At 35.6% G+C, this 19,674-nt stretch overlaps 6 non-coding genes across 6 annotated transcripts; all 6 read right to left on the reverse strand.

The window, feature by feature from the left end:
* Positions 1 to 561: 561 nt before the first annotated feature.
* Positions 562 to 633, reverse strand: TRNAC-GCA (transfer RNA cysteine (anticodon GCA)). Its single transcript has one exon. It is a non-coding gene; the product is annotated as a tRNA-Cys (tRNA).
* A 4,651-nt stretch (positions 634 to 5,284) lies between these two features.
* Positions 5,285 to 5,356, reverse strand: TRNAC-GCA (transfer RNA cysteine (anticodon GCA)). Its single transcript has one exon. It is a non-coding gene; the product is annotated as a tRNA-Cys (tRNA).
* Positions 5,357 to 7,173: 1,817 nt separating this feature from the next.
* On the reverse strand, positions 7,174 to 7,245 carry TRNAC-GCA (transfer RNA cysteine (anticodon GCA)). The gene has a single exon. It is a non-coding gene; the product is annotated as a tRNA-Cys (tRNA).
* Positions 7,246 to 8,135: 890 nt separating this feature from the next.
* Positions 8,136 to 8,207, reverse strand: TRNAC-GCA (transfer RNA cysteine (anticodon GCA)). The gene has a single exon. It is a non-coding gene; the product is annotated as a tRNA-Cys (tRNA).
* A 3,664-nt stretch (positions 8,208 to 11,871) lies between these two features.
* On the reverse strand, positions 11,872 to 11,943 carry TRNAC-GCA (transfer RNA cysteine (anticodon GCA)). The gene has a single exon. It is a non-coding gene; the product is annotated as a tRNA-Cys (tRNA).
* Positions 11,944 to 19,346: 7,403 nt separating this feature from the next.
* On the reverse strand, positions 19,347 to 19,418 carry TRNAC-GCA (transfer RNA cysteine (anticodon GCA)). Its single transcript has one exon. It is a non-coding gene; the product is annotated as a tRNA-Cys (tRNA).
* Positions 19,419 to 19,674: the final 256 nt, after the last annotated feature.

The raw sequence follows: 19,674 nt of genomic DNA on the forward strand, positions 1-19,674 counted from the left end.
TTTTGTATATGAAATGATGATATATCCTATTGTTTCTTACAGTGCACAGGGTTGAAAAACATTTTAACAGGATCTATTGAAGAGGGTATATGGTTATGAAACAGGGACTTCTTGAAAAGCACTCCTACGCTCTGCCACTGACATAAACCCTTGAATGCTGAAAACTGCCCTTTTTTAGAAAGGTGATAGAGTGGGTGACTGTATGGAACTTGTAGAACTAATGACATCAGTGCACTTCTGGTCAACTGTACAAATGAATACATTTCATTAAGGGCGTATCATTGGTTTCCACCACAGTTTTATAACATTCATATGAGCTTCCAATGGACTATTTCAAACTAATCATATCACCAATAGAACTTGGTTGAATGTAAAACACAGCTTGTATCATATGAAGAAATCCTAAACAGCATAATGGTTTTTACCCTATGTTTCAGGTAATGATCAGGAGTATTTCAAATGTAGAAATGTGTTGCTCATTACATAAAATGCTAAGATTGTAAATGTTTACTTCAATTTATTTAATTAAACAAATATTTCTACATATAAAACAGTTGAACAAGGGGGCACCCAGATTTGAACTAGGGACCTCTTGATCTGCAGTCAAATGCTCTACCACTGAGCTATACCCCCAGTTCTGACAAGTTTACCTTTATTAATTCAGTAATATGTACAAAGTGCAAGCAACATGCAATCACCATCAAAGCAATGCATTTTCAGCCACCAAACCCTCCTTATAAGTATATGAGGTGCAAAGGATGTCCTTTATCTGCCTTGGTAAAATACAGTGAGATTTCCATTGCAAGAATTCATACATTTCGTATCACATGTACATCTTGGAACATGGAAAAAAATCTTTGTCAAATGCACACATTCTGCAAAATGTAACTGCTTCTCTACTGCAGTTTGTTGATTTTGTGCTAAGAGCATAGTTAAATCCAATTGTTCATTGTTTTGTATATGAAATGATGATATATCCTATTGTTTCTTACAGTGCATTGGGTTGAAAAACATTTTAACAGGATCTATTGAAGAGGGAATATGGTTATGAAACAGGGACTTCTTGAACTACACTCCTACGCTCTACTACTGACATACACCCTTGAATGTTGAAAACTGCCATTTTTTAAAAAGGTGATAGAGTGGGTGACTGTATGGAACTTGTAGAACTAATGTCATCAGTGCACTTCTGGTCAGCTGTACAAATTAATACATTTCATTAAGGGCATATTATTGGTTTCCACCACAGTTTTATAACATTCATATGAGCTTCCAATGGACTATTTCAAACTGATAATATCACCAGTAGAACTTGGGTGAATGTAAAACACAGCTTGTATCATATGAAGAAATCCTAAACAGCTTAATGGTGTTTACCCTATGTTTCAGGTGATGATTAGGAGTATTTCAAATGTAGAAATGTGTTGCTCATTACATAAAATGCTAAGATTGTAAATCTTTTTTTCTACAGGTAAAAAAGTTGAACAAGGGGGCACCCAAATTTGAACTAGGGACCTCTTGATCTGCAGTCAAATTCTTTACCACTGAGCTATACCCCCAGTTCTGAAAACTTCACCTTTATTAATTCTGTAATATGTACAAAGTGCAAGCAACATGCAATCACCATCAAAGCAATGCATGTTCAGCCACCAAACCCTCCTTATAAGTATCAGGGGTGCGAAGGATGTCCTTTATCTGCCTTGGTAAAATACAGTGAGGTTTCCATTGCAAGAATTCATACATTTTGTATCACATGTAGATCTTGGAAAATGGAAAAATAATCTTTTGTCAAATGCACAAATTCTGCAAAATGTAACTGCTTCTTTACTGCAGTTTGTTGGTTTTGTGCTAAGAGCATAGTTAAACCCAATTGTTCATTGTTTTGTATATGAAATGATGATATATCCTATTGTTTCTTACAGTGCACAGGGTTGAAAAACATTTTAACAGGATCTATTGAAGAGGGTATATGGTTATGAAACAGGGACTTCTTGAAAAGCACTCCTACGCTCTACCACTGACATAAACCCTTGAATGCTGAAAACTGCCCTTTTTTAAAAAGGTGATAGAGTGGGTGACTGTATGGAACTTGTAGAACTAATGACATCAGTGCACTTCTGGTCAACTGTACAAATGAATACATTTCATTAAGGGCGTATCATTGGTTTCCACCACAGTTTTATAACATTCATATGAGCTTCCAATGGACTATTTCAAACTGATAATATCACCAGCAGAACTTGGGTGAATGTAAAACACAGCTTGTATCATATGAAGAAATCCTAAACAGTTTCATGGTGTTTACCCTATGTTTCAGGAGATGATCAGGAGTATTTCTAATATAGAAATGTGTTGCTCATTACATAAAATGCTAAGATTGTAAATGTTTTCTTCAATTTATTTAATTAAAAAAATATTTCTACAGGTAAAACAGTTGAACAAGGGGGCACCCAGATTTGAACTAGAGACTACTTGATCTGCAGCCAAATGCTCTACCACTGAGCTATGCACTCAGTTCTGAAAAGTCCACCTTTATTAATTCAGGAATATGTACAAAGTGGAAGCAACATGCAATCACCATCAAAGCAATGCATGTTCAGCCACCAAACCCTCCTTATAAGTATCAGGGGTGCGAAGGATGTCCTTTATCTGCCTTGGTAAAATACAGTGAGGTTTCCATTGCAAGAATTCATACATTTCGTATCACATGTAGATCTTGGAACATGGAAAAAAAATCTTTTGTCAAATGCACAAATTCTGCAAAATGTAACTGCTTCTCTACTGCAGTTTGTTGATTTTGTGCTAAGAGCATAGTTAAACCCAATTGTTTATTGTTTTGTATATGAAATGATGATATATCCTATTGTTTCTTACAGTGCACAGGGTTGAAAAACATTTTAACAGGATCTATTGAAGAGGGTATATGGTTATGAAACAGGGACTTCTTGAAAAGCACTCCTACGCTCTACCACTGACATAAACCCTTGAATGCTGAAAACTGCCCTATTTTAAAAAGGTGATAGAGTGGGTGACTGTATGGAACTTGTAGAACTAATGACATCAGTGCACTTCTGGTCAACTGTACAAATGAATACATTTCATTAAGGGCATATCATTGGTTTCCACCACAGTTTTATAACATTCATATGTGCTTCCAATGGACTATTTCAAACTGATAATATCACCAGCAGAACTTGGGTGAATGTAAAACACAGCTTGTATCAAATGAAGAAATCCTAAACAGTTTAATGGTGTTTACCCTATGTTTCAGGAGATCATCAGGAGTATTTCTAATGTAGAAATATGTTGCTCATTACATAAAATGCTAAGATTGTAAATGTTTTCATCAATTTATTTAATTAAAAACATATTTCTACAGGTAAAACAGTTGAACAAGGGGGCACCCAGATTTGAACAAGGGACCTCTTGATATGCAGTCAAATGCTCTACCACTGAGCTATACCCCCAGTTCGAAGTTCACCTTTATTAATTCAGTAATAGGTACAAAGTGCAAGCAACATGCAATCACCATCAAAGCATGTGATGTGCATCATTTTTAGCCACCAAACCCTCTTTTTAAGTATATGGGGTACAGAAGATGTCCTTTATCTGCCTTGGTAAAATACAGTGAGGTTTCCATTGCATTAATTCATACATTTCGTATCACATGTAGATCTTGGAACATGGAAAAAAAACTTTTGTCAAATGCACACATTCTGCAAAACGTAACTGTTTCTCTACTGCATTTTGTTGATCTTGTGCTAAGAGCATAGTTAAACCCAATTGTTCATTGTTTTGTATATGAAATGATGATATATCTTATTGTTTCTTACAGTGCATTGGGTTAAAAAATACATTTTAACAGGATCTATTGACGAGGGTATATGGTTATGAAACAGGGACTTCCTGAACTGCACTCCTATGCTCTTCCACTGAGTTAAACCCTTGAATGCTGAAAACTGCCCTTTTTTAAAAAGGTGATAGAGTGGGTGACTGTATGGAACTTGTAGAACTAATGACATCAGTGCACTTCTGGTCAGCTGTACAAATTAATACATTTCATTAAGGGCATATTATTGGTTTCCACCACAGTTTTATAACATTCATATGAGCTTCCAACAGACTATTTCAAACTGATAATATCACCAGTAGAACTTGGGTGAATGTAAAACACAGCTTGTATCATATGAATAAATCCTAAACAGTTTCATGGTGTTTACCCTATGTTTCAGGAGATGATCAGGAGTATTTCAAATGTAGAAATGTGTTGCTCATTACATCAAATGCTAAGATTGTAAAAGTTTTTTTCTACAGGTAAAACAGTTGGACAAGGGGGCACCCAGATTTGAAATAGGGACCTTTTGATCTACAGTGAAATGCTCTACCCCTGAGGTATACCCCCATTTCTGAAATGATCACCTTTATTTATTCAGTAATATGTACAAAGTGGAAGCAACATGCAATCACCATCAAAGCAATGCATGTTCAGCCACCAAACCCTCCTTATAAGTATCAGGGGTGCGAAGGATGTCCTTTATCTGCCTTGGTAAAATACAGTGAGGTTTCCATTGCAAGAATTCATACATTTTGTATCACAAGTAGATCTTGGAACATGGAAAAAAAATCTTTTGTCAAATGCACAAATTCTGCAAAATGTAACTGCTTCTTTACTGCAGTTTGTTGATTTTGTGCTAAGAGCATAGTTAAACCGAATTGTTCATTGTTTTGTATATGAAATGATGATATATCCTATTGTTTCTTACAGTGCACAGGGTTGAAAAACATTTTAACAGGATCTATTGAAGAGGGTATATGGTTATGAAACAGGGACTTCTTGAAAAGCACTCCTACGCTCTGCCACTGACATAAACCCTTGAATGCTGAAAACTGCCCTTTTTTAGAAAGGTGATAGAGTGGGTGACTGTATGGAACTTGTAGAACTAATGACATCAGTGCACTTCTGGTCAACTGTACAAATGAATACATTTCATTAAGGGCGTATCATTGGTTTCCACCACAGTTTTATAACATTCATATGAGCTTCCAATGGACTATTTCAAACTGATAATATCACCAGCAGAACTTGGGTGAAAGTAAAACACAGCTTGTATCATCTGAAGAAATCCTAAACAGTTTCATGGTGTTTACCCTATGTTTCAGGAGATGATCAGGAGTATTTCTAATGTAGAAATATGTTGCTCATTACATAAAATACTAAGATTGTAAATGTTTTCATCAATTTATTTAATTAAAAACATATTTCTACAGGTAAAACAGTTGAACTAGGGGGCACCCAGATTTGAACTAGGGACCTCTTGATATGCAGTCAAATGCTCTACCACTGAGCTATACCCCCAGTTCTGAAAAGTTCACCTTTATTAATTCAGTAATATGTACAAAGTGCAAGCAACATGCAATCACCATCAAAGCATGTGATTTGCATCATTTTTAGCCACCAAACCCTCTTTTTACGTATATGGGGTACAAAAGATGTCCTTTATCTGCCTTGGTAAAATACAGTGAGGTTTCCATTGCATTAATTCATACATTTCGTATCACATGTAGATCTTGGAACATGGAAAAAAAACTTTTGTCAAATGCACACATTCTGCAAAACGTATCTGTTTCTCTACTGCATTTTGTTGATCTTGTGCTAAGAGCATAGTTAAACCCAATTGTTCATTGTTTTGTATATGAAATGATGATATATCTTATGGTTTCTTACAGTGCATTGGGTTAAAAAATACATTTTAACAGGATCTATTGAAGAGGGTATATGGTTATGAAACAGGGACTTCTTGAACTGCACTCCTATGCTCTTCCACTGAGTTAAACCCTTGAATGCTGAAAACTGCCCTTTTTTAAAAAGGTGATAGAGTGGGTGACTGTATGGAACTTGTAGAACTAATGACATCCGTGCACTTCTGGTCTGCTGTACAAATTAATACATTTCATTAAGGGCATATTATTGGTTTCCACCACCGTTTTATGACATTCATATGAGCTTCCAATGGACTATTTCAAACTGATAATATCACCAGTAGAACTTGGGTGAATGTAAAACACAGCTTGTATCATATGAAGAAATCCTAAACAGTTTCATGGTGTTTACCCTATGTTTCAGGAGATGATCATGAGTATTTCAAATGTAGAAATGTGTTGCTCATTACATAAAATGCTAAGATTGTAAATGTTTTCTTCAATTTATTTAATTAAAAAAATATTTCTACAGGTAAAACAGTTGAACAAGGGGGCACCCAGATTTGAACTAGAGACCACTTGATCTGCAGCCAAATGCTCTACCACTGAGCTATGCACTCAGTTCTGAAAAGTACACCTTTATTAATTCAGGAATATGTACAAAGTGGAAGCAACATGCAATCACCATCAAAGCAATGCATGTTCAGCCACCAAACCCTCCTTATAAGTATCAGGGGTGCGAAGGATGTCCTTTATCTGCCTTGGTAAAATACAGTGAGGTTTCCATTGCAAGAATTCATACATTTCGTATCACATGTAGATCTTGGAACATGGAAAAAAAATCTTTTGTCAAATGCACAAATTCTGCAAAATGTAACTGCTTCTCTACTGCAGTTTGTTGATTTTGTGCTAAGAGCATAGTTAAACCCAATTGTTTATTGTTTTGTATATGAAATGATGATATATCCTATTGTTTCTTACAGTGCACAGGGTTGAAAAACATTTTAACAGGATCTATTGAAGAGGGTATATGGTTATGAAACAGGGACTTCTTGAAAAGCACTCCTACGCTCTACCACTGACATAAACCCTTGAATGCTGAAAACTGCCCTTTTTTAAAAAGGTGATAGAGTGGGTGACTGTATGGAACTTGTAGAACTAATGACATCAGTGCACTTCTGGTCAACTGTACAAATGAATACATTTCATTAAGGGCATATCATTGGTTTCCACCACAGTTTTATAACATTCATATGTGCTTCCAATGGACTATTTCAAACTGATAATATCACCAGCAGAACTTGGGTGAATGTAAAACACAGCTTGTATCAAATGAAGAAATCCTAAACAGTTTCATGGTGTTTACCCTATGTTTCAGGAGATGATCAGGAGTATTTCTAATGTAGAAATATGTTGCTCATTACATAAAATGCTAAGATTGTAAATGTTTTTTTCTACAGGTAAAACAGATGAAGGGGGCACCCAGATTTGAACTAGGGACCTCTTGATCTGCAGTCAAATGCTCTACCACTGAGCTATACCCCCAGTTCTGAAATGTTCACCTTTATTAATTCAGTAATATGTACAAAGTGCAAGCAACATGCAATCACCATCAAAGCATGTGATTTGCATCATTTTCAGCCACCAAACCCTCCATATAAGTATATGAGGTGCGAAGGATGTCCTTTATCTGCCTTGGTAAAATACAGTGAGGTTTCCATTGCAAGAATTCATACATTTCGTATCACATGTAGATCTTGGAACATGGAAAAAAAATCTTTTGTCAAATGCACAAATTCTGCAAAATGTAACTGCTTCTCTACTGCAGTTTGTTGATTTTGTGCTAAGAGCATAGTTAAACCCAATTGTTCATTGTTTTGTATATGAAATGATGATATATCCAATTGTTTCTTACAGTGCACTGGGTTGAAAAACATTTTAACAGGATCTATTGAAGAGGTATATGGTTATGAAACAGGGACTTCTTGAAAAGCACTCCTACGCTCTACCACTGACATATACCCTTGAATGCTGAAAACTGCCCTTTTTTAAAAAGGTGATAGAGTGGGTGACTGTATGGAACTTGTAGAACTAATGACATCAGTGCACTTCTGGTCAGCTGTAAAAATTAATACATTTCATTAAGGGCATGTTATTGGTTTCCACCACAGTTTTATAACATTCATATGAGCTTCCAATGGACTATTTCAAACTAATCATATCACCAATAGAACTTGGTTGAATGTAAAACACAGCTTGTATCATATGAAGAAATCCTAAACAGCATAATGGTTTTTACCCTATGTTTCAGGTAATGATCAGGAGTATTTCAAATGTAGAAATGTGTTGCTCATTACATAAAATGCTAAGATTGTAAATGTTTACTTCAATTTATTTAATTAAACAAATATTTCTACATATAAAACAGTTGAACAAGGGGGCACCCAGATTTGAACTAGGGACCTCTTGATCTGCAGTCAAATGCTCTACCACTGAGCTATACCCCCAGTTCTGACAAGTTTACCTTTATTAATTCAGTAATATGTACAAAGTGCAAGCAACATGCAATCACCATCAAAGCAATGCATTTTCAGCCACCAAACCCTCCTTATAAGTATATGAGGTGCAAAGGATGTCCTTTATCTGCCTTGGTAAAATACAGTGAGATTTCCATTGCAAGAATTCATACATTTCGTATCACATGTACATCTTGGAACATGGAAAAAAATCTTTGTCAAATGCACACATTCTGCAAAATGTAACTGCTTCTCTACTGCAGTTTGTTGATTTTGTGCTAAGAGCATAGTTAAATCCAATTGTTCATTGTTTTGTATATGAAATGATGATATATCCTATTGTTTCTTACAGTGCATTGGGTTGAAAAACATTTTAACAGGATCTATTGAAGAGGGAATATGGTTATGAAACAGGGACTTCTTGAACTACACTCCTACGCTCTACTACTGACATACACCCTTGAATGTTGAAAACTGCCATTTTTTAAAAAGGTGATAGAGTGGGTGACTGTATGGAACTTGTAGAACTAATGTCATCAGTGCACTTCTGGTCAGCTGTACAAATTAATACATTTCATTAAGGGCATATTATTGGTTTCCACCACAGTTTTATAACATTCATATGAGCTTCCAATGGACTATTTCAAACTGATAATATCACCAGTAGAACTTGGGTGAATGTAAAACACAGCTTGTATCATATGAAGAAATCCTAAACAGCTTAATGGTGTTTACCCTATGTTTCAGGTGATGATCAGGAGTATTTCAAATGTAGAAATGTGTTGCTCATTACATAAAATGCTAAGATTGTAAATCTTTTTTTCTACAGGTAAAAAAGTTGAACAAGGGGGCACCCAAATTTGAACTAAGGACCTCTTGATCTGCAGTCAAATTCTTTACCACTGAGCTATACCCCCAGTTCTGAAAACTTCACCTTTATTAATTCTGTAATATGTACAAAGTGCAAGCAACATGCAATCACCATCAAAGCAATGCATTTTCAGCCACCAAACCCTCCTTATAAGTATATGGGGTGCGAAGGATGTCCTTTATCTGACTTGGTAAAATACAGTGAGGTTTCCATTGCAAGAATTCATACATTTCGTATCACATGTAGATCTTGGAACATGGAAAAAAAAGTCTTTTGTCAAATGCACAAATTCTGCAAAATGTAACTGCTTCTCTACTGCAGTTTGTTGATTTTGTGCTAAGAGTATAGTTAAACCCAATTGTTCATTGGTTTGTATATGAAATGATGATATATCCTATTGTTTCTTACAGTGCATTGGGTTGAAAAACATTTTAACAGGATCTATTGAAGAGGGTATATGGTTATGAAACAGGGACTTCTTGAACTACACTCCTACGCTCTACCACTGAGTTAAACACTTGAATGCTGAAAACTGCCCTTTTTTAAAAAGGTGATAGAGTGGGTGACTGTATGGAACTTGTAGAACTAATGACATCAGTGCACTTCTGGTCAGCTGTACAAATTAATACATTTCATTAAGGGCATATTATTGGTTTCCACCACAGTTTTATAACATTCATATGAGCTTCCAATGGACTATTTCAAACTGATAATATCACCAGTAGATCTTGGGTGAATGTAAAACACAGCTTGTATCATATGAAGAAATCCTAAAAAGTTTCATGGTGTTTACCCTATGTTTCAGGAGATGATCAGGAGTATTTCAAATGTAGAAATGTGTTGCTCATTACATCAAATGCTAAGATTGTAAATCTTTTTTTCTACAGGTAAAAAAGTTGAACAAGGGGGCACCCAAATTTGAAATAGGGACCTCTTGATCTGCAGTCAAATTCTTTACCACTGAGCTATACCCCCAGTTCTGAAAAGTTCACCTTTTTTAATTCTGTAATATGTACAAAGTGCAAGCAACATGAAATCACCATCAAAGCAATGCATTTTCAGCCACCAAACCCTCCTTATAAGTATGTGGGGTGCGAAGGATGTCCTTTATCTGCCTTGGTAAAATACAGTGAGGTTTCCATTGCAAGAATTCATACATTTCGTACCACATGTAGATCTTGGAACATGGAAAAAAAATCTTTTGTCAAATGCACAAATTCTGCAAAATGTAACTGCTTCTCTACTGCAGTTTGTTGATTTTGTGCTAAGAGTATAGTTAAACCCAATTGTTCATTGGTTTGTATATGAAATGATGATATATCCTATTGTTTCTTACAGTGCATTGGGTTGAAAAACATTTTAACAGGATCTATTGAAGAGGGTATATGGTTATGAAACAGGGACTTCTTGAACTACACTCCTACGCTCTACCACTGAGTTAAACCCTTGAATGCTGAAAACTGCCCTTTTTTAAAAAGGTGATAGAGTGGGTGACTGTATGGAACTTGTAGAACTAATGACATCAGTGCACTTCTGGTCAGCTGTGCAAAATAATACATTTCATTAAGGGCATATTATTGCTTTCCACCACAGTTTTATAACATTCATATGAGCTTCCAATGGACTATTTCAAACTAATCATATCACCAGTAGAACTTGGGTGAATGTAAAACACAGCTTGTATCATATGAAGAAATCATAAACAGCTTAATGGTGTTTACCCTATGTTTCAGGTGATGATCAGGAGTATTTAAAATGTAGAAATGTGTTGCTCATTATATCAAATGCTAAGATTGTAAATGTTTTTTTCTACAGGTAAAACAGTTAAACAAGGGGGCACCCAGCTTTGAACTAGTGACTTCTTGATCTGCAGTCAAATGCTCTACCACTGAGCTATAACCCCAGTTCTGAAAAGTTCACCTTTATTAATTCAGTAATATGTACAAAGTGCAAGCAACATGCAATCACCATCAAAGCAATGCATTTTCAGCCACCAAACCCTCCTTATAAGTATATGGGGTGCGAAGGATGTCCTTTATCTGCCTTGGTAAAATACAGTGAGGTTTCCATTGCAAGAATGCATACATTTCGTATCACATGTAGATCTTGGAACATGGAAAAAAAATCTTTGTCAAATGCACACATTCTGCAAAATGTAACTGCTTCTCTACTGCAGTTTGTTGATTTTGTGCTAAGAGCATAGTTAAATCCAATTGTTCATTGTTTTGTATATGAAATGATGATATATCTTATTGTTTCTTACAGTGCATTGGGTTGAAAAACATTTTAACAGGATCTATTGAAGAGGGAATATGGTTATGAAACAGGGACTTCTTGAACTACACTCCTACGCTCTACTACTGACATACACCCTTGAATGTTGAAAACTGCCATTTTTTAAAAAGGTGATAGAGTGGGTGACTGTATGGAACTTGTAGAACTAATGACATCAGTGCACTTCTGGTCAACTGTACAAATGAATACATTTCATTAAGGGCGTATCATTGGTTTCCACCACAGTTTTATAACATTCATATGAGCTTCCAATGGACCATTTCAAACTGATAATATCACCAGCAGAACTTGGGTGAATGTAAAACACAGCTTGTATCATATGAAGAAATCCTAAACAGTTTCATGGTGTTTACCCTATGTTTCAGGAGATGATCAGGAGTATTTCTAATGTAGAAATGTGTTGCTCATTACATGCAATGCTAAGATTGTAAATGTTTTCATCAATTTATTTAATTAAAAACATATTTCTACAGGTAAAATAGTTGAACAAGGGGGCACCCAGATTTGAACTAGGGACCTCTTGATATGCAGTCAAATGCTCTACCACTGAGCTATACCCCCAGTTCTGAAAAGTTTGCCTTTATTAATTCAGTAATATGTACAAAGTGCAAGCAACATGCAATCACCATCAAAGCAATGCATTTTCAGCCACCATACCCTCCTTATAAGTATATGGGGTACAAAAGATGTTCTTTATCTGCCTTGGTAAAATACAGTGAGGTTTCCATTGCATTAATTCATACATTTCGTATCACAAGTAGATCTTGGAACATGGAAAAAAAAAATTGTCAAATGCACACATTCTGCAAAACGTATCTGTTTCTCTACTGCATGTTGTTGATCTTGTGCTAAGAGCATAGTTAAACCCAATTGTTCATTGTTTTGTATATGAAATGATGATATATCTTATTGTTTCTTACAGTGCATTGGGTTAAAAAATACATTTTAACAGGATCTATTGACGAGGGTATATGGTTATGAAACAGGGACTTCTTGAACTGCACTCCTATGGTCTTCCACTGAGTTAAACCCTTGAATGCTGAAAACTGCCCTTTTTTAAAAAGGTGATAGAGTGGGTGACTGTATGGAACTTGTAGAACTAATGACATCAGTGCACTTCTGGTCAGCTGTACAAATTAATACATTTCATTAAGGGCATATTATTGGTTTCCACCACAGTTTTATAACATTCATATGAGCTTCCAATGGACTATTTCAAACTGATAATATCACCAGTAGAACTTGGGTGAATGTAAAACACAGCTTGTATCATATGAAGAAATCCTAAACAGTTTCATGGTGTTTACCCAATGTTTCAGGAGATGATCAGGAGTATTTCAAATGTAGAAATGTGTTGCTCATTACATCAAATGCTAAGATTGTAAATGTTTTCTTCAATTTATTTAATTAAAAAAATATTTCTACAGGTAAAACAGTTGAACAAGGGGGCACCCAGATTTCAACTAGGGACCTCTTGATCTGCAGTTAAATGCTCTGCCACTGAGCTATACCCCCAGTTCTGAAAAGAGGACCTTTATTAATTCAGTAATATGTACAAAGTGCAAGCAACATGCAATCACCATCAAAGCAATGCATTTTCAGCCACCAAACCCTCCTTATAAGTATATGGGGTGCGAAGGATGTCCTTTATCTGCCTTGGTAAAATAGAGTGAGATTTCCATTGCAAGAATTCATACATTTCGTATCACATGTAGATCTTGGAACATGGAAAAAAAATCTTTTGTCAAATGCACAAATTCTGCAAAATGTAACTGCTTCTCTACTGCAGTTTGTTGATTCTGTGCAAAGAGCATAGTTAAACCCAATTGTTCATTGTTTTATATGTGAAATGATGATATATCCTATTGCTTCTTACAGTGCATTGGGTTGAAAAACATTTTAACAGGATCTATTGACGAGGGTATATGGTTATGAAACAGGGACTTCTTGAAAAGCACTCCTACGCTCTACCACTGACATAAACCCTTGAATGCTGAAAACTGCCCTTTTTTAAAAAGGTGATAGAGTGGGTGACTGTATGGAACTTGTAGAACTAATGACATCAGTGCACTTCTGGTCAGCTGTACAAATTAATACATTTCATTAAGGGCATATTATTGGTTTCCACCACAGTTTTATAACATTCATATGAGCTTCCAATGGACTATTTCAAACTGATAATATCACCAGTAGAACTTGGGTGAATGTAAAACACAGCTTGTATCATATGAAGGAATCCTAAACAGTTTCATGGTGTTTACCCTATGTTTCAGGAGATGATCAGGAGTATTTCAAATGTAGAAATGTGTTGCTCATTACATCAAATGCTAAGATTGTAAATGTTTTTTCTACAGGTAAAAAAGTTGAACAAGGGGGCACCCAGATTTGAACTAGGGACCTCTTGATCTGCAGTCAAATTCTTTACCCCTGAGCTATACCCCCAGTTCTGAAAACTTCACCTTTATTAATTCTGTAATATGTACAAAGTGCAAGCAACATGCAATCACCATCAAAGCAATGCATTTTCAGCCACCAAACCCTCCTTATAAGTATATGGGGTGCGAAGGATGTCCTTTATCTGCCTTGGTAAAATACAGTGAGGTTTCCATTGCAAGAATTCATACATTTCGTATCACATGTAGATCTTGGAACATGGAAAAAAAATCTTTTGTCAAATGCACAAATTCTGCAAAATGTAACTGCTTCTCTACTGCAGTTTGTTGATTTTGTGCTAAGAGTATAGTTAAACCCAATTGTTCATTGGTTTGTATATGAAATGATGATATATCCTATTGTTTCTTACAGTGCATTGGGTTGAAAAACATTTTAACAGGATCTATTGAAGAGGGTATATGGTTATGAAACAGGGACTTCTTGAACTACACTCCTACGCTCTACCACTGAGTTAAACCCTTGAATGCTGAAAACTGCCCTTTTTTAAAAAGGTGATAGAGTGGGTGACTGTATGGAACTTGTAGAACTAATGACAGCAGTGCACTTCTGGTCAGCTGTACAAAATAATACATTTCATTAAGGGCATATTATTGCTTTCCACCACAGTTTTATAACATTCATATGAGCTTCCAATGGACTATTTCAAACTAATCATATCACCAGTAGAACTTGGGTGAATGTAAAACACAGCTTGTATCATATGAAGAAATCATAAACAGCTTAATGGTGTTTACCCTATGTTTCAGGTGATGATCAGGAGTATTTCAAATGTAGAAATGTGTTGCTCATTATATCAAATGCTAAGATTGTAAATGTTTTTTTCTACAGGTAAAACAGTTGAACAACGGGGCACCCAGCTTTGAACTAGGGACTTCTTGATCTGCAGTCAAATGCTCTACCACTGAGCTATACCCCCAATTCTGAAAATTTCTCTTTTATTAATTCAGTAATATGTACAAAGTGCAAGAAACATGCAATCACCATCAAAGCAATGCATTTTCAGCCACCAAACCCTCCTTATAAGTATATGGGGTGCGAAGGATGTCCTTTATCTGCCTTGGTAAAATACAGTGAGGTTTCCATTGCAAGAATTCATACATTTCGTATCACATGTAGATCTTGGAACATGGAAAAAAAAATTTTGTCAAATGCACAAATTCTGCAAAATGTAACTGCTTCTCTACTGCAGTTTGTTGATTTTGTGCTAAGAGCATAGTTAAACCCAATTGTTCATTGTTTTGTCTATGAAATGATGATATATCCTATTGTTTCTTACAGTGCATTGGGTTGAAAAACATTTTAACAGGATCTATTGAAGAGGGTATATGGTTATGAAACAGGGACTTCTTGAACTACACTCCTACACTCTACCACTGACATAAACCCTTGAATGTTGAAAACTGCCCTTTTTTAAAAAGGTGATAGAGTGGGTGACTGTATGGAACCTGTAGAAATAATGACATCAGTGCACTTCTGGTCATCTGTACAAATTAATACATTTCATTAAGGGCATATTTTTGGTTTCCAACACAGTTTTATAACATTCATATGAGCTTCCAATGGACTATTTCAAACTGATAATATCACCAGTAGAACGTGGGTGAATGTAAAACATAGCTTGTATCATATGAAGAAATCCTAAACAGTTTCATGGTGTTTACCCTATGTTTCAGGAGATGATCAGGAGTATTTCAAATGTAGAAATGTGTTGCTCATTACATAAAATGCTAAGATTGTAAATGTTTTCTTCAATTTATTTAATTTAAAAAAAATGTCCACAGGTAAAACAGTTGAACAAGGGGGCACCCAGATTTGAACCTCTTGATCTGCAGTCAAATGCTCTACCACTGAGCTATACTCCCAGTTCTGAAAAGTTCACCTTTATTAATTCAGTAATATGTACAAAGTGCAAGCAACATGCAATCACCATCAAAGCAATGCATTTTCAGCCACCAAACCCTCCTTATAAGTATATGGGGTGCGAAGGATGTCCTTTATCTGCCTTGGTAAAATACAGTGAGGTTTCCATTGCAAGAATTCATACATTTCGTATCACATGTAGATCTTGGAACATGGAAAAAATCTTTTGTCAAATGCACAAATTATGCAAAATGTAACTGCTTCTCTACTGCAGTTTGATGATTTTGTGCTAAGAGCATAGTTAAACCCAATTGTTCATTGTTTTGTATATGAAATGATGATATATCCTACTGTTTCTTACAGTGCATTGGGTTGAAAAACATTTTAACAGGATCTATTGAAGAGGGTATATGGTTATGAAACAGGGACTTCTTGAACTACACTCCTACGCTCTACCACTGACATAAACCCTTGAATGTTGAAAACTGCCCTTTTTTAAAAAGGTGATAGAGTGCGTGACTGTATGGAACTTGTAGAACTAATGACATCAGTGCACTTCTGGTCAGCTGTACAAATTAATACATTTCATTAAGGGCATATTATTGGTTTCCACCACAGTTTTATAACATTCATATGAGCTTCCAATGGACTATTTCAAACTAATCATATCACCAGTAGAACTTGGGTGAATGTAAAACACAGCTTGTATCATATGAAGAAATCCTAAACAGCTTAATGGTGTTTACCCTATGTTTCAGGTGATGATCAGGAGTATTTCAAAGGTAGAAATGTGTTGCTCATTACATCAAATGCTAAGATTGTAAATGTTTTTTTCTACAGGTAAAACAGTTGGACAAGGGGGCACCCAGATTTGAACTAGGGACCTTTTGATCTACAGTGAAATGCTCTACCCCTGAGCTATACCCCCATTTCTGAAATGATCACCTTTATTTATTCAGTAATATGTACAAAGTGGAAGCAACATGCAAACACCATCAAAGCAATGCATGTTCAGCCACCAAACCCTCCTTATAAGTATCAGGGGTGCGAAGGATGTCCTTTATCTGCCTTGGTAAAATACAGTTAGGTTTCCATTGCAAGAATTCATACATTTCGTATCACATGTAGATCTTGGAACATGGAAAAAAAATCTTTTCTCAAATGCACAAATTCTGCAAAATGTAACTGCTTCTCTACTGCAGTTTGTTGATTTTGTGCTAAGAGCATAGTTAAACCCAATTGTTCATTGTTTTGTATATGAAATGATGATATATCCTATTGTTTCCTACAGTGCACAGGGTTGAAAAACATTTTAACAGGATCTATTGAAGAGGGTATATGGTTATGAAACAAGGACTTCTTGAAAAGCACTCCTACGCTCTACCACTGACATAAACCCTTGAATGCTTAAAACTGCCCTTTTTTAAAAAGGTGATAGAGTGGGTGACTGTATGGAACTTGTAGAACTAATGACATCAGTGCACTTCTGGTCAACTGTACAAATGAATACATTTCATTAAGGGCGTATCATTGGTTTCCACCACAGTTTTATAACATTCATATGAGCTTCAAATGGACCATTTCAAACTGATAATATCACCACCAGAACTTGGGTGAATGTAAAACACAGCTTGTATCATATGAAGAAATCCTAAACAGTTTCATGGTGTTTACCCTATGTTTCAGGAGATGATCAGGAGTATTTCTAATGTAGAAATTTGTTGCTCATTACATACAATGCTAAGATTGTAAATGTTTTCATCAATTTATTTAATTAAAAACATATTTCTACAGGTAAAACAGTTGAACAAGGGGGCACCCAGATTTGAACGAGGGACCTCTTGATATGCAGTCAAATGCTCTACCACTGAGCTATACCCCCAGTTCTGAAAAGTTCACCTTTATTAATTCAGTAATATGTACAAAGTGCAAGCAACATGCAATCACCATCAAAGCAATGCATTTTCAGCCACCATACCCTCCTTATAAGTATATGGGGTACAAAAGATGTTCTTTATCTGCCTTGGTAAAATACAGTGAGGTTTCCATTGCATTAATTCATACATTTCGTATCACAAGTAGATCTTGGAACATGGAAAAAAAAACTTTTGTCAAATGCACACATTCTGCAAAACGTATCTGTTTCTCTACTGCATTTTGTTGATCTTGTGCTAAGAGCATAGTTAAACCCAATTGTTCATTGTTTTGTATATGAAATGATGATATATCTTATTGTTTCTTACAATGCATTGGGTTAAAAAATACATTTTAACAGGATCTATTGACGAGGGTATATGGTTATGAAACAGGGACTTCTTGAACTGCACTCCTATGGTCTTCCACTGAGTTAAACCCTTGAATGCTGAAAACTGCCCTTTTTTAAAAAGGTGATAGAGTGGGTGACTGTATGGAACTTGTAGAACTAATGACATCAGTGCACTTCTGGTCAGCTGTACAAATTAATACATTTCATTAAGGGCATATTATTGGTTTCCACCACAGTTTTATAACATTCATATGAGCTTCCAATGGACTATTTCAAACTGATAATATCACCAGTAGAACTTGGGTGAATGTAAAACACAGCTTGTATCATATGAAGAAATCCTAAACAGTTTCATGGTGTTTACCCAATGTTTCAGGAGATGATCAGGAGTATTTCAAATGTAGAAATGTGTTGCTCATTACATAAAATGCTAAGATTGTAAATGTTTACTTCAATTTATTTAAAAAAATATTTCTACAGGTAAAACAGTTGAACAAGGGGGCACCCAGATTTGAACTAGGGACCTCTTGATCTGCAGTTAAATGCTCTGCCACTGAGCTATACCCCCAGTTCTGAAAAGAGGACCTTTATTAATTCAGTAATATGTACAAAGTGCAAGCAACATGCAATCACCATCAAAGCAATGCATTTTCAGCCACCAAACCCTCCTTATAAGTATATGGGGTGCGAAGGATGTCCTTTATCTGCCTTGGTAAAATACAGTGAGATTTCCATTGCAAGAATTCATACATTTCGTATCACAATTAGAACATGGAAAAAAATCTTTTGTCAAATGCACAAATTCTGCAAAATGTAACTGCTTCTCTACTGCAGTTTGTTGATTCTGTGCAAAGAGCATAGTTAAATCCAATTGTTCATTGTTTTATATGTGAAATGATGATATATCCTATTGTTTCTTAGAATGCATTGGGTTGAAAAACATTTTAACAGGATCTATTGAAGAGGGTATATGGTTATGAAACAGGGACTTCTTGAAAAGCACTCCTGATAGAGTGGGTGACTGTATGGAACTTGTAGAACTAATGACATCAGTGCACTTCTGGTCAACTGTACAAATGAATACATTTCATTAAGGGCATATCATTGGTTTCCACCACAGTTTTATAACATTCATATGTGCTTCCAATGGACTATTTCAAACTGATAATATCACCAGCAGAACTTGGGTGAATGTAAAACACAGCTTGTATCATATGAAGAAATCCTAAACAGTTTCATGGTGTTTACCCTATGTTTCAGGAGATGATCAGGAGTATTTCTAATGTAGAAATGTGTTGCTCATTACATAAAATGCTAAGATTGTAAATGTTTTCATCAATTTATTTAATTAAAAACATATTTCTACAGGTAAAACAGTTGAACAAGGGGGCACCCAGATTTGAACTAGGGACCTCTTGAAATGCAGTCAAATGCTCTACCACTGAGCTATACCCCCCGTTCTGAAAAGTTCACCTTTATTAATTCAGTAATATGTACAAAGTGAAAGCAACATGCAATCACCATCAAAGCAATGCATTTTCAGCCACCATACCCTCCTTATAAGTATATGGGGTGCAAACGATGTCCTTTATCTGCCTTGGTAAAATACAGTGAGGTTTACATTGCATTAATTCATACATTTCGTATCACATGTAGATCTTGGAACATGGAAAAAAAACTTTTGTCAAATGCACACATTCTGCAAAACGTAA

Source organism: Ambystoma mexicanum, chromosome 4q, assembly GCF_040938575.1.
Source record: "Ambystoma mexicanum isolate Mex_15411 chromosome 4q, UKY_AmexF1_1, whole genome shotgun sequence".
Classification (NCBI taxonomy): domain Eukaryota; kingdom Metazoa; phylum Chordata; class Amphibia; order Caudata; family Ambystomatidae; genus Ambystoma; species Ambystoma mexicanum.